At 44.0% G+C, this 14,462-nt stretch overlaps 1 protein-coding gene and 1 pseudogene across 3 annotated transcripts in view; both read left to right on the top strand.

The window, feature by feature from the left end:
- Positions 1 to 14,462, top strand: part of LOC124776340 (myosin-7B) — a 299,944-nt gene that overhangs the window by 138,621 nt on the left and 146,861 nt on the right. The window lies entirely within an intron of this gene.
- LOC124778616 lies at positions 9,205 to 9,322 on the top strand (annotated as a pseudogene).

The following is a 14,462-nucleotide window of genomic DNA, read 5'->3' as shown; positions in this document are numbered from 1 at the left end:
ATTGGTCGTACACTTGATCGACGCGACCACAGTGATTTTCATTGGGTTCTAATCCTGGGACATCGCCAGCCACCCAGAATACATCGTTACTCGTGAATACGACAGTGACAGAGTTAATACTGAGTATGGTAGACTAAAAATGTTCAAATGTGTGTAATATCTTATGGGACTTAACTGCTAAGGTCATCAGTCCTTAAGCTTACACACTACTTAACCTAAATTATCCTAAAGACAGACACACACATACACCCATGCCCGAGGGAGGACTCGAACCTACGCTGGGACTAGTCGCACAGTTCATGACTGCAGCGCCTGACCGCTCGGCTAATCCCGCGCGGCGGTAGGCTTAGGAACTCTGTTCTTGGAAGTGGGGGCTAGTAATATTGGGGTCTCAGTAAGAAGTTGGGGTAACGGCAAAAAATAGTTGTTCAATATTTCGACACAACCGTTCCATTTCAGGTATCTGGCACCTCATGAGGAAACGTGTACCATCATTAAAACGTCCCCAACAAATAATACACTCATCGCCCTTTGCACGAGAAAAAGAGGACGGCGGGATATGGTCTAATGACACTCTGACCTCGGGATGGAGCTCATTTTCAGTTCTACAATGCGAAATCGTCATCCTACCATTCACCTGTTGTGTTTTACAGATTCAGGATGGTTGGATGTGGATACGTGAGCCGCTCGGTGTGTCTTGGTAGATCACTCGTTAGGTCCTAAAGTGTGGATCAAAAAGACTTGGATTCGATCCTCGGTTAGTCTTAGGATTTTTAAATTTATTTTTTTGTTCTACAGATTCAGCAAATCTCTATGGTCACTGAACGAGTCAGTACTTGAAACTAACGCAGATAAAATAAAATGTAGACAAATTCCATGCATATGACAAGCTGCGAGTACATTTTACCACAATCATCGAAATAGCACAGGAATAAACTTTTTTTTTTTCATGAGCTCCCCGACAGAACAGAAGGAGTGATCCATGAAGAAATTCTTCAGTCTAGACTTGAATGTATAAGGTATTCTACAAAGACGTTTACATTCTTGTGAGAGTATGTTGAAAATGGATGCAGCAGTATACTGCACGCCTTTCTGCACAAAAGTCAAGTGGGTGCGATTCAAATGCATAATGTACAGTCGTGGACAAAACGAGCGAGACCCCTCGCCTTTTCATTATGCTGATCCACACAGCTTTAAAGTCTGCTACACAGCATAACAGGCAAGGCGACGAAGTGCTACCAACATACTATGCACAGGCGCAAAATTGAAAAACTATCCGAAATTTATCAGACTGTTTTCAATCATGTGTAAGACTATATTAATACTAATTAGTATGTTAACCACAACATCTAAATATGAGATATAAACGAAAGAAGAAACGCTAATTAGTATGAACTGTACTAATAAAAATGAATTTCAGCTTATCGAGATAACATAACTGTTTTGGTAAGACAAAGTACCCCAGATCGTTACGAATTAGCAAAATATTACGCGCATTCGGCCCCGAAATGGTCTGCGTCAACGTTCAGACCAATCATACTGGATTACCGTTGCTGACCTACCATGAAAGTGTGCAAATTTAGCAATGCGTGAAGATTCATAACGAAATTTAGTTAAAAATCATTCAGTGCCACACATAAGTCAATTCAATTATTGAAAGAAGCGGAAAAAGTAGGCAGTAAAAAGTATGAAATTCTACAAGAGTTTCATGTCGACATCCACAGAGCGCCAGTACAGAATAAAGGTAGCAATAAAACGTATTGGGGGGCGCGAGACTTTCTTAAAATTCAAAAATGGCTCAAATGGCTCTGAGCACTATGGGACTCAACTGCTGAGGTCATTAGTCCCCTAGAACTTAGAACTAGTTAAACCTAACTAACCTAAGGACATCACAAACATCCATGCCCGAGGCAGGATTCGAACCTGCGACCGTAGCGGTCTTTCGGTTCCAGACTGCAGCGCCTTTAACCGCACGGCCACTTCGGCCGGCTCTTAAAATTCCTTTACTGATAGTCTATCTGCCTCCATCGAAATTGAAATCTAAACAAACCAGACCTCCCTTGCAGTAGCAAACACCTTTCACTTCGCTAGCAGACAACCCAGGCAAACGGCCCTCTATTATTGCCCCAGACATGAATAAGCCGGCAATTTCGAAATGACAATGGCAAAATGATCTGCATTTTCTGTTGCACAGAGTTTTCTGGACTCAAAAACATGAATTGCCTACCTTTATGTCACCGCTTATGTGAAAATAATTCGGGATGTATACCGAAATATCAAAAAACTGTGCCGGCCGGAGTGGCCGAGCGGTTGTAGGCGCTACAGTCTGGAGCCGCGCGACCGCTACTGTCGCAGGCTCGAATCCTGCCTCGGGCATGGATGTGTGTGCTGTCCTTAGGTTGGTTAGGTTTAAGTAGTACTAAGTTCTAGGGGACTGATGACCTCAGAAGTTAAGTCCCATAGTGCTCAGAGCCATTTGAACCATTTTGAACAAAAAACTGTTATTAGCGAGTAAATTTAGTAAGATAATTCTGCACCGCCCCAGGAAATAAACGGCGACGTAGCTGCCAAACGTATTCTACAATGTTTCGATTTCTCAATTAGACGTGCCACAGCCAGAAAACGTTCATTAGCCGAAGTGTTCCTTAAGGTAGCTAATAATGGGAATGCTCGCACATTTAAAACGCGGTGGCATTAATAGTGGGATCTGAATTACCACGTGTATAGGCAAATGGATTTCATTTGCATTCCTTTAAACGTTATTTGGATAGAAAGCGTAGCTACGGTTAGTATACTGATGTATCGACTGCAACTGGAACATTTCGAATAAAGAGTAGGGGAAATTATTGTGCGGCCCTCATCTTCGGTAACTGTGGTTACTATTTTCGTTGTTAGGATTTCGTCACGAAAATCGGTAAAAATGGAACTAGTCTCACTTTCTTAACCGTCTATCTGTCCACCCAACCCTTAAAACCCGTTTACCTCGAGTACGTGTGGACATAATAAGCGGAAACGTATCGCACTTCCTGCGGTATATGGTCCCTTGGTGGTGTAAAAAGTGAGCTATGTCAACGCAATCTAAAGATACGACCGTTTATGTAAAGAAAATTTACGCGAAAGGTCAAAAAATGACTCTAAGAACTAAGCCACCAAACTGCTTAGGTCATCAGTCCCCTAGACCTAGATCTACTTCAACCTACCGAACCTAACACACATCCATGCCTGGGGCAGGATTCGAACTGACGGCGCAAGGAGCCGCGCGGTTCGCGATATGACGCCGTTGAGCGCACGACTAACCCGCGCCGGCAAGTTGTTAATATCATCTGGTGTTACTAAAGTTATTCACTTCTGGTGAATGATTTTCTGTGCAGTTCATTTAAAAAAGAATAACTAAAATATATTTGATGTTACGGAAGAGGAAGGACGCCTAATTCATTTCCCCTTGCCTTTATTCATGGTGTTAGATTCGCAATCTGAGCTTACGTACTATCCATTACCACACTTTAGATCCAAGTCATAGTCACAGATATGCGAATACAACACATTGGATTATACTCGAGGTATTTCATTTCCCACGAAGTGGTGGCAGACGATGCTGTGGCGTCTTCGAAGCGCGAGTTTCTCCAGCGCTAGCTATCTCAGCACATCCGCTCAGCGAACCTGCATAGTATGTTGGTAGCACTTCGTCGTCTTGCCTGTTATGCTGCGTAGCAGATTCTAAAGCTGTGCAGATCAGCATAACGAAAAGGCGAGGGGTCTCGCTCGTTTTGTCCACGACTATACTTCTGCCTAGTATTAACTGAGTGAAAGCTGCTTGTTCTTGGCAATAAGGTCACATTATTAACAACAAGCGACGTTAAAGAAAGTAGATATCCAATGGCCAATGTCAGAATTCTCGGACTCCTGAACAGGGCTCAACGAGCGAACTGCGAGCTTAGACCACATACTGCTCGAATGCACGATCACCAGTTAAAAATACCGTTTCTGAATGGGAAGAGGTACGTCAGAATATAACGCCATATGTTATAAGCGAATCAAAGTAAGCAAAGTAGTCCAATTTTCGTGTTGGGCCCTCACTTATTGTAGTTACTGTTCTATTGATGAACAAAGCGACTTTCAGTTTTTGAACAAGGTCCTGAACATGGGCAGTCCATGACAGTTTATTATCTGAACACCCAGAAATTTTAATTGTTCAGACTCACCGATCATATGACCATCATGTATAATCCAAATGCCAATTTTAGTTAGATTGTGTGTTAGAAACTGCAAAAAGTGAGTCTTACTGCGATTTAGCATCAATTTATTTCCTAGAAGACATCAACTTACAACTGTAGTATTTGATACATTGCCTTTGCACCATTCAGCAGCTGGAATCATCAGAAAACAGAAATATTTTAGAATCGTCTGCAATTTTAGAAGAAATATCATTATATACCGGGTCTCTGTTTAGAGTCGTCAGGTGGATTTTCTCTGGTGTTTCGGCAGGTATTTGCAAATTAATTTTTACCCCGCGTAGCTGGAGTCAGCCCAAACAAATACTGCTCAGCACGTTCCTTTTACATGCGATGCCCAGCGTCGATGAAGAGCGTCGGTTTGTTTCCCTTTACAAAACAAAATGATTTTTAAGGTGGAGGTTACTTGTCCATTCTACAGAGAACCTTCAAATTAGTGTACTGAGATATTCGTTTTACCGGTATGTATTAGCAGACACAGTAAAACATTAGGAATAACGAGTAATTCAGCAGCCACAGCACTGCCCTGGCCCGCCCTGACTGCTGCCGCCTCGGAGAGGCGCGCTGCTCAGTCGCTGCTGGAGTACTTGTTATTCCTCTTATTTAACTGTTTCTGCTAATACATACCGGTAAAACGAATTTGGTGCTAGACTCATCTGGTTGCGCTCTATCGATTGGGCATCTAAAATTCAGATTAAAAAATATTGTTTGAAGCAGGAAACAAACCGATGCATTCCGTCGACGCTGAGCGTCGCATCAAACATGTGCTGAGCAGCATTTGTTTGGGCTGACGCTAGCTGCACGTTGCAAAAACAAAATTGCAAATATCTGCCAGAGCACTAGAAAAAATTCTCCTGACGTCTCTTAAGAGAGATCCCCGGTATATGAGAAACAGTAGTGGTCACAACAATGACACCTGAAGCACTCTTCCCCCCTCCCCGCCATCCCACCCCCCACCCCCCACTTACCCTTCTCACGATCAGACGCCCCTTGGAAATTGGAAGTTTGTGGTAAGATCTTACGGGACCAAACTGCTGATGCCATCGATCCCTGAGCTTACACACTATTTAATCTAACTTAAACTAACTTACGCTAAGGACAATACACGCACCCATGAACCTCCGACGGAGGGAACCGAGCGGACCGTGACGAGGCGCCCTAGACCGCACGGCTACCCCAAGAGGCAGACACCCCTTCATAGCCGTTCTCATTACTGTGAAAATGACCTTTTCTAGACAGAAACTGTGAACTACTCCTCTTATTCCACCATGGGCCAATTTCTGTAGTAATGTTTTGTGATCCACACAATCAAACGCCTTACCTAAATAAAAGAAGATGCCTAGTATTCGCAAATTTTTGTTTAATCTATCCAGTACCTCACTGAGAGAAGAGAATATAGCGTTTTCAGTTGTTGAGCCTTTGAAACCAAACTAGTCGTTTGACGGGAAACTATGTGTACTGAAATGATTAATTGCCCTTGGAAAGCAGCATGTTCAAAAACTTTTGCAAACTCCGATGGCATAGCAATAGGCCTAAAATTGTACTTTAATCGATGAGGAAAATGGATTTATTTGTGCCTGGATAGGTCAGTCAGTAAGAACATCGCTCGCGAAAGACAAAGTTTCGTGTTCGACTGTCGGTCCAGCGCACAGTTTTAATCCGTCGCGAAGTTTCAACCATAAATAGTTTTGCTGTTAATAAAGTGCAGAGTGATTCAAAAAGAAAGAACAAATTTCAGTTGTCTGTTGCAGACAATCTATGAAAGATAGAAACACATTGCGCATGTCACTGGATGAATGAAGGTGGAAAGTTTTGTCCCTGGTCAGACACTACACCATGCACTCAACATCAGCACCATGTATCTCTGGAAAAACATCGAAACGGTAGTCCATTTCATTCCACACTCGAACCAACAGGTCCCTGTTTATTGATCGACAGCTTCAGATCCGATTTCTCAGCTCTTGAAGAGACCCTTTCTCTTATGTACACCCACAGAAAAATATCGCAGGGTATGAAGTCCGGTGACCTGGCTGGCCAAAAGCAATGAAAAAGATCATGTTTTCCACCTCTTCCAATCCAAAGTTCTCGGATGGTGTTGTTATGATAACGCCGCATCTCATGGTGAAAGTGAGGCGCGCCGCTGTCGTGCATAAAAACGAAATCATTGGGCTCTTCGTGAAGTTGAGGAAACAACCAATTTAGCTGCACGTCCAGGTATGACATTCCTGCCACAGTTTCCTCCTCAAAAAGGAAATGTCCGTAAACTTTGTGAACAGAAACGGAACAAAACACATTCGTTTTCAGCGAGTCTCTTTCAAGTTCTACGATGACGCCAGAATTTTGTGACTCCCAAAATCCTACATTAGGGCGGTTTGCTTTACCCAGTAGATGAAACGTCGATTCGTCCGAAAAAAGAGTCATTCGGAAACAGTGTCCTCTGCCACATCCAGGAGAAATGAGATGCAAAATTCGTACCTTCTGTTAAGGTCACCGGGACGCAATTCCACTAACTGCAGCTTGTAAGGCTTCATATGCAGGCGTTGTTACAGAACACGCCACACCGTTGTTTGAGGAAACTGAAGTTCATGGCCAGCCCTTCTTATGGACATCCGAGGGTTCTGTGTGGACGCATATTGGATACGCTCGACATTTTCATCAGACGTGCGTAAGCGTCCAGTACTCTTCCCTTTTCGTATGCAATCAACTTCCAAGAATTTTACGTGCCACTCATAAATGTGCTTGTACTGAGGCGGCTTCTTGTGAATCAACGACGCCATGTGCGCTGCACTTGAACAATGGATTGACTTCGAGCAAATTCCAACACACGAAATTATTTCTCTTGTGGTGTAGTCGCCGTGTTGCTACAAACAAATAAAAGCGCAGCTGTGTCAAAGCTTTGGACCTTCCTCTATACAGTGGGATGCACAATATGTATCTATCTATTACAGTTTGCAATAAAAACTGAAACCTGTTCTTTCTCTTTGTATCATTCGGTAAAGTTTTAAGAGGAGCCCAAGGGATTTGTTACTGATCTGTTCCTCCTAAGTCACTGATGAATTTCTTAGTAGAACTAAATGATGTACTTACAACGTAGCAATCCCGTGGCGATCTATGTGGCGAACAGACTTTCTTCCTCCGCTCCACGCAATTTCCTTTGGTATCGCCATGCTTGCAGTTAACACATTGTATCTTTAACTATATCTCATGATATGCATCATACGTAATGCGTGACTGCGGCACAGGTTCAGTGCAATAATGTGATCTATGAAACTGTTTTTGACGATGCTTGGCTTCAAAAGCCTTCGGAGTGTGAGTACTTGAAAGCATTTATGGTAAGCTTTCAATTAACTTGTAAAATACGTCAAGGGCCTGGACCGACTGAGTTCCCCCTATTTCCCCGTTCTGTTTCCACACGCCTCGTGAGACAGCCTCTCGTAGTTTTGTTCTCAACTCCTAAGTGGAAACATCAATTATTACAAAAGTTAGAGGCAGAGACCAGAGAGCTAATACATGTCAACCAGTGGAGTGCCCACGTGTCGCGATCTTTCTATCTAAAATCTAGTTTAAAAAAAGTTTAATGATGCATGTCAAGTATCCACGAACAAACTGACCTCAAGTAGGAATCTTTTTCCAATCTCCGATCCTGGCCACAAATATCAGAGCTCTCTTTACAAAGTAGTCACTGAGACAGTTCCGGTACCGGCAACAACCACAAGCTTCATCTGATTCCGAGTTCATTTTTTTTTCAGTTTGGAGGCTACTGTACCTCATATCTTCCTATGCAAGGAAACCATTTTAGTTTAGAATTTGACCAGAAAAGAGAAAGCCTTAATCACGAAGGCCATACCTCTACCTCAAATAATTAAAATCAATATGAAATATCTTGGAAGCTCTCTCCCAACGTCAGATACAATTATTACAATTGGCCACCCGGACATTTTACGAATTACGTTGTGAAGACCAAAAATACAGCCCAACCTTGGAAGAGTTCCCATACTTCCTTCTTCTGCAAGATTAGATGTTGAAGCGACGAAATGGAGACAGCTGCACAAACAAACTTTTGGCTTACCTACACATAGCACTATCACCAGAACGACAGTTAGATTTCAAGACGACCATTACTTTAGAGACTTTCTATTCAAAAGACGACTTTTAGCCTCCAAAGGCGACTTAGGTCCTCAGAAGAAATTTTATTTTTCAAGAAAATCTAGTACTCAAGAAGATCTCAGTGTTTGGAAGAGTAATTTAGGCTCTCAAGAAAATTCTTAAAGCTTAATGAAGACGGTATGCATTTATTATTTATGACTTTAATGTTATTCTGTGTAAAAACTGAAAATATAATTTAATGAAAAAGAAAGATGCCGTAATGACTAAAGAGATTGTTTGTCATAAGTAGGAAATCCAGATCTGAATCTCAGTCTGCCACAAACTTTTAATTTTTCATTCATTAAATTATATATATATATATATATATATATATATATATATATATATATATATATATGTATGTATGTATGTATTTACTTTTTCCACTTCCTTGGGGAGCATTTCATTTAGGATCTCTGACAAGAGCATTAGCATATGTAAAAGTCTAATAAGTAATTTTGTTTGTGCGATATGTTTCATACGTACTTGACTCTATTCGTTGGAGGCCTATGGAGCGGAAATTGTGTAATTTAAGCTACATTATGACAAATACACTGACAGATGAAGATCGCAACACGAAGAAGAAGTTGTGCGACGTAAACGAAAGTCAGTAGAAGCGAGCTACATTTGGGAGATGATCTCTATTCAAATTCCGTGTTTGTCACGCTACTAGCACCTCTATGACGATGAAAACCAGGTTTGCTTTAAATACACGTTTCAACGGTCGTGAGCGTTAATAGCTTTGACATTGGAGGTTAGTCCAATGTCAGTCAAAAATGCCATTATCAGCACCTCACTGAATTTGTATGAGGTCGTGTAATAGGAAAGCAACGGCCTTGCCGCAGTGGATACACCGGTTCCCGTCAGATCACCGAAGTTAAGCGCAGTCGGGCGTGGCCGGCACTTGGATGGGTGACCATCCGGGCCGCCATGTGCTGTTGTCATTTTTCGGGGTACACTCAGCCTCGTGATGCCAATTGAGGAGCTACTCGACCGAACAGTAGCGGCTCCGGTCAAAGAAAACCATCATAACGACCGGGAGAGCGGTGTGCTCACCACACGCCCCTCCTATCCGCATTCTCCACTGAGGATGACACGGCGGTCGGATGGTCCCGATGGGCTACTTGTGGCCTGAAGACAGAGTGCGTGTAATAGGGCTACGAGAAACTGGATGCTCCATTTGCGATACTGCAGAAAGACTTGGCAGGAATGTAGCCACTGTCATGATTGATGGCAGCAGTGGACATGAGAATGCACAATCGCAAGAAGACCGGGTTCCGGATGGGTACGTTGCAATATCGAGAGGGAAAACCATCGTGTTCGGCGTATGGCTCTGGGGCACTGCATCTGCAGCAGCAGTCTGAGTAGCAGTTGGCACCACAGTGACACAACGAACTGTTACAAATTGATTACCTAGAGGACAGCTCTGAGCCAGACGCACTATGGCGTACATTCCACCGACGCCAAACCACCGCCGTTTGCGATCTCTGCGGTGTCAAGTGAGAGCTCGCTGGAGGGCAGAGCGGAAGTCTGTTGAGTTTTATGATGAAATCTGGTCACACCTCCGGGCCAGTGATGGCCGTGTGTTGGTTAGAAGCAGGCCACTTGATGGCCTGCTCCCAACCTGTCTGTAGCCTAGACCCGCTGACCCTACACCTCTTGTTATGGTCTGGGGTGCGATTTCGTATGACAGCAGGACCACTCTCGTTGTTACTCCACGCACTCTGACTGTAAATTTGTAGGCCAGTCTGGTAATTCGGCTTGTTGTGCTCCCATTCCTACGAGTGTTTTCCAATAGGATACCAGTCGCCCACGTTCCATTGCTGTAGCCCAAGGCGTGTTGTCTTGGCCTGCTCAGTTACCAGACCTGTCCCCAAACGAGCACGTATGGGACATTACGGACGATAACTCTAGCCAGCATCATCCACAACCAGCATCAACTGTTCCTGTATTGACCGACTAGAAGCAACAGGTGTGGAACTCCATCCCACAAACTGATATCCGGCACCTGAACGATACAATGCATGCATGTTTGCACGCTTGCATTCAACATTCTTGGGTCAGACCGGTTATTAATGCACCAGCATTTCACATTTGCAATGTCTTATTTCACACTTACATTAACGTGTGGTCTTGCAACGTTAATCATTTAAATATTCTACCTAGACGAATGCATTTACGAAATTTTATTACTTCACATTATTTCTTGGAAATTTTTATTTGTGTCAGTGTAATTTCTGCTACGATGCCTTAAAAAATGGTTCAAATAGCTCTAAGCACTATGGGAGTCATCAGTCCCCTAGAACTTAGAACTACTTAAACCTAACTAACCTAAGAACATCACACACATCGGTGAAGGAGGCAGAATTCGAAACTGTGACCGCAGCAGCAGCGCGGTTCCGAACTGAAGCGCCTAGAACCGCTCGGCCACAGCGGCCGGCTACGACAGCTTAACTAGAAAATATACAAAATTAGCAGTATGATAGTGTCGAAGCATACGTGGGAATTCGCTCTTTGTGGGAGTGACAACGTGGGAACAGCTTCGCCTTGACAGAAGGGCGGCCGGGTGTCCCCGAAACGGGACGGCAGAAGAAAGTTGTGGCCGGTGCATTTACACGTGGGCGCCGGCCGTCTCAGCGATGCCGTCCGCGTCGCTGGCACATTACGCTGCCTTTGTGGCGCCGTCGCCTTGGCGAATACGGCGACTTTTTACTGTTCGCGTACCGTGGCGCTCCGGCCCACTTCATACAAAGTGCCTCATTGACTAGTGAGCGCGGTTACTAAGTCGCTGTCTTGCTGGGATTTCGGCCACAGCGCGACAAATTACTGCACGGGACAGTTACGGCGACGCGGGGCCGAAAGAAACAATGAGCGACTCCCCAAGTCTCTTCCAGATTCGACGCCGGGCGCAGTCGTGGCTTCACGAACACTCACAGAATTTTAATCGTACTTATATTTGTACGACTTCTCAGAGAACATTCGTCTCATTTGCAATTTTGATAACCAAGTTGTCCTCGAAAACGACATTAAACGAGATTTTCTTTACGTCTGAGTCACAAATAGCAGTCCTGGCGATGAATGTAATTAACCTCGAACCCCATGTACGGCTGCAGCTCGTGGTCTTGCGGTAGCGTTCTCGCTTCCTGCACACGGGGTCCCAGGTTCGATTCCCGGCGGAGTCAGGGATTTTCCCTGTCACGAGATGACTGGGTGTTATCGTGTCGTCTTCACCCTCATCATTCATCCCCATTACGGTTTAAGGAACGCAATGGCAAACCACCTCCGCCAGGACCGGGCGGTGAGGGGCTCTCGCATCGTCACCTACGCTCCTCGGGGTATGGGGCCTCATCATCATCATCTCCCATCTACACCAAGACAGACTAAGGGCATTAACTGTTGCTTGCAAAACAATTGCCATTCTAAATAAACATCTTATCGTAACTGATGTTTGAATTATCAACTGTTTGTGATCGAAGACAAGCATCTAGATACCATACAGGAGAAATGTACACTCCAATGGAAAAAACCAGAAGCAAACCACGAAGGAGTCATGCAAATTCATACAGGAATCGACGAAAAATGCAAAACTGTTAGCTTTTGCTGCCGATGGATAGTCTAAACGTGTGAAGGTGCAGCGCTTTTTCTCGGCGCAACTGGTAGGGAGAGTAAACAGAAGACATGTCGATACCAGGCCATAAAGTCTTTGCGAATATCTATCCGTGTACTCAGGTGGACAATAACCATACCTCGTAGAAAGATGCGTCAACAATATTCACAGATGTCAGCATTTGGAAGAGGACATGTAGATAGGCTCAAAGAAAGTTGGAGTAATTGGCGAATCGCTCGACATCTGACATATACTTGGGCTCAAAGAAGACAGTTGGAGTAATTGGCGAATCGCTCGACATCTGAAGAGGAGCGATACCACAATTCAATGATGTTGGCAGGGATTGGTGAACCATAGCCAACACAGGGTGAATACCGAAGCTGTCGACCTAGAGAGACGGTAGAGCATGACGACTGAGCAATCGTCAGAGAAGCACTCGGAGTGCTGGATTCATCATTGTCATTGACCTGGTATGCAACTGGTGCTTCAGTGACCAGAAGGATCATTAATAGATGGATCACAGGATGTTGTTGTTGTTGTGGTCTTCAGTCCTGAGACTGGTTTGATGCAGCTCTCCATGCTACTCTATCCTGTGCAGGCTTCTTCATCTCACAGTACCCACTGCAACCTACATCCTTCTGAATCTGCTTAGTGTATTCATCTCTTGGTCTCTCTCTACGATTTTTACCCTCCACGCTACCCTACAATACTAAATTGGTGATCCGTTGATGCCTCAGAACATGTTCTACCAACCGATCCCTTCTTCTAGTCAAGTTGTGCCACAACCTCCTCTTCTCCCCAATCCTATTCAGTACCTCCTCATTAGTTATGTGATCTACCCATCCAATCTTCAGCATTCTTCTGTAGCACCACATTTCGAAAGCTTCTATTCTCTTCTTGTCTAAACTATTTATCGTCCATGTTTCACTTCCATACATGGCTACACTCCACACAAATAATTTTAGAAACGACTTATTGACACTTATATCTATACTCGATGTTAACAAATTTCTCTTCTTCAGAAACGCTTTCCTTGCCATCGCCAGTCTACATTTTACATCCTCTCTACTTCGACCATCATCTGTTATTTTGCTCCCCAAATAGCAAAACTCATTTATTACTTTAAGCGTCTCATTTCCTAATCTAATTTCCACAGCATCACCCGACTAAATTCGACTACATTCTATTATCCTCGAATTGCTTCTGTTGATGTCCATCTTATAGCCTCCTTTCAAGACACTGTCCATTCCGTTCAGCTGCTCTTCCAGGTCCTTTGCTGTCTCTTGACAGAATTACAATGTCATCGGTGAACCTCAAAGTCTTTATTTCTTCTCCGTGGATTTTAATTCCTACTCCGAATTTTTCTTTTGTTTTCATTACTGCTTGCTAAATATACAGATTGAATAACATCGGGGATAGGCTACAACCCTATCTCACTCTCTCCCCAGCCATTGCTTCCCCTTCATGGCCCATGACTCTTATAACTGCCATCTGGTTTCTGCAAAAATTGTAAATGGCATTTTGCTCCCTGTATTTTACCCATGTCACCTTTATAATTTGAAAGAGAGTATTCCAGTCAACATTGTCAAAAGCTTTCTGTAAGTCTACAAATGCTAGAAACGTAGTTTTGCCTTTCCTTAATCTTTCTTCTAAGATAAGTCGTTAAGTCAGTATTGCCTCACGTGTTCCAATATTTCTACAGAATCCAAAATGATCTTCCCCGAGGTTGGCTTCTACCAGTTTTTCCATTCGTCTGTAAAGAATGGAGGTTGGATTCACGGCGCCCCTCTCGCCGACTACTATTCATCTCTGCAGACCAAGAATCCAGTTTGCAGTGTTGTCGGGCACACTCGGCTTGGAATCTCATTTGCTGAAGTAGAATAGTCTTCAGTGATGAGACCCACTTGGAAATAAGCCCCGATGACCAGCTAAAAACTGTCTGAGACGCCGCAGACAGTTGTGGGAGATCCAATTGTCTCTCGCTCGCCATACGCCCCGACAACCACGAGAGATGGTCTGGGGTGCCACTCCATTTTATAGCAGAACTCCTTTTGTCGTCAGTCGCGGCGCCCTTAACAACACAGCGGTACGTCGACGACATTCTATCCCATTTATGTCTCTCTTCATGGTGATCTTGGGCACGATAGTACAAGCCCGAACACGGTGAGAGTTTCCATTGCTTATCTTCGTGCTTGCCAGTCCCTACGTTGGCCAACAGGGTCGCCGGATGTCTGGCAGTTGAGATGGTTTGGAGCATTATGGGCAGGGCCTTCCAACCAATTCAGGATTGTGTCGATCTAACGCTCTGATCGGACAGGATGTGGACCGATATCTCTCGAGTGGACATCTAACAACTCTTTAATCAATGCCAAGCCGAATAACTGCTTGTATAAGGCCCAATGGTGGTCCAAGGCGTTATTGACTTGCTCAATCTGTGAACCTCTTTCTTTTGAATGAATCATCCAATTCTTCTGAAA

The sequence above is a fragment of the Schistocerca piceifrons genome, chromosome 2 (genome assembly GCF_021461385.2).
Source record: "Schistocerca piceifrons isolate TAMUIC-IGC-003096 chromosome 2, iqSchPice1.1, whole genome shotgun sequence".
In the NCBI taxonomy this organism is placed as follows: Eukaryota; Metazoa; Arthropoda; class Insecta; order Orthoptera; family Acrididae; genus Schistocerca; species Schistocerca piceifrons.
Note: the sequence above shows the minus strand (reverse complement) of the source record. Positions and strands in the feature narration are given on the sequence as shown.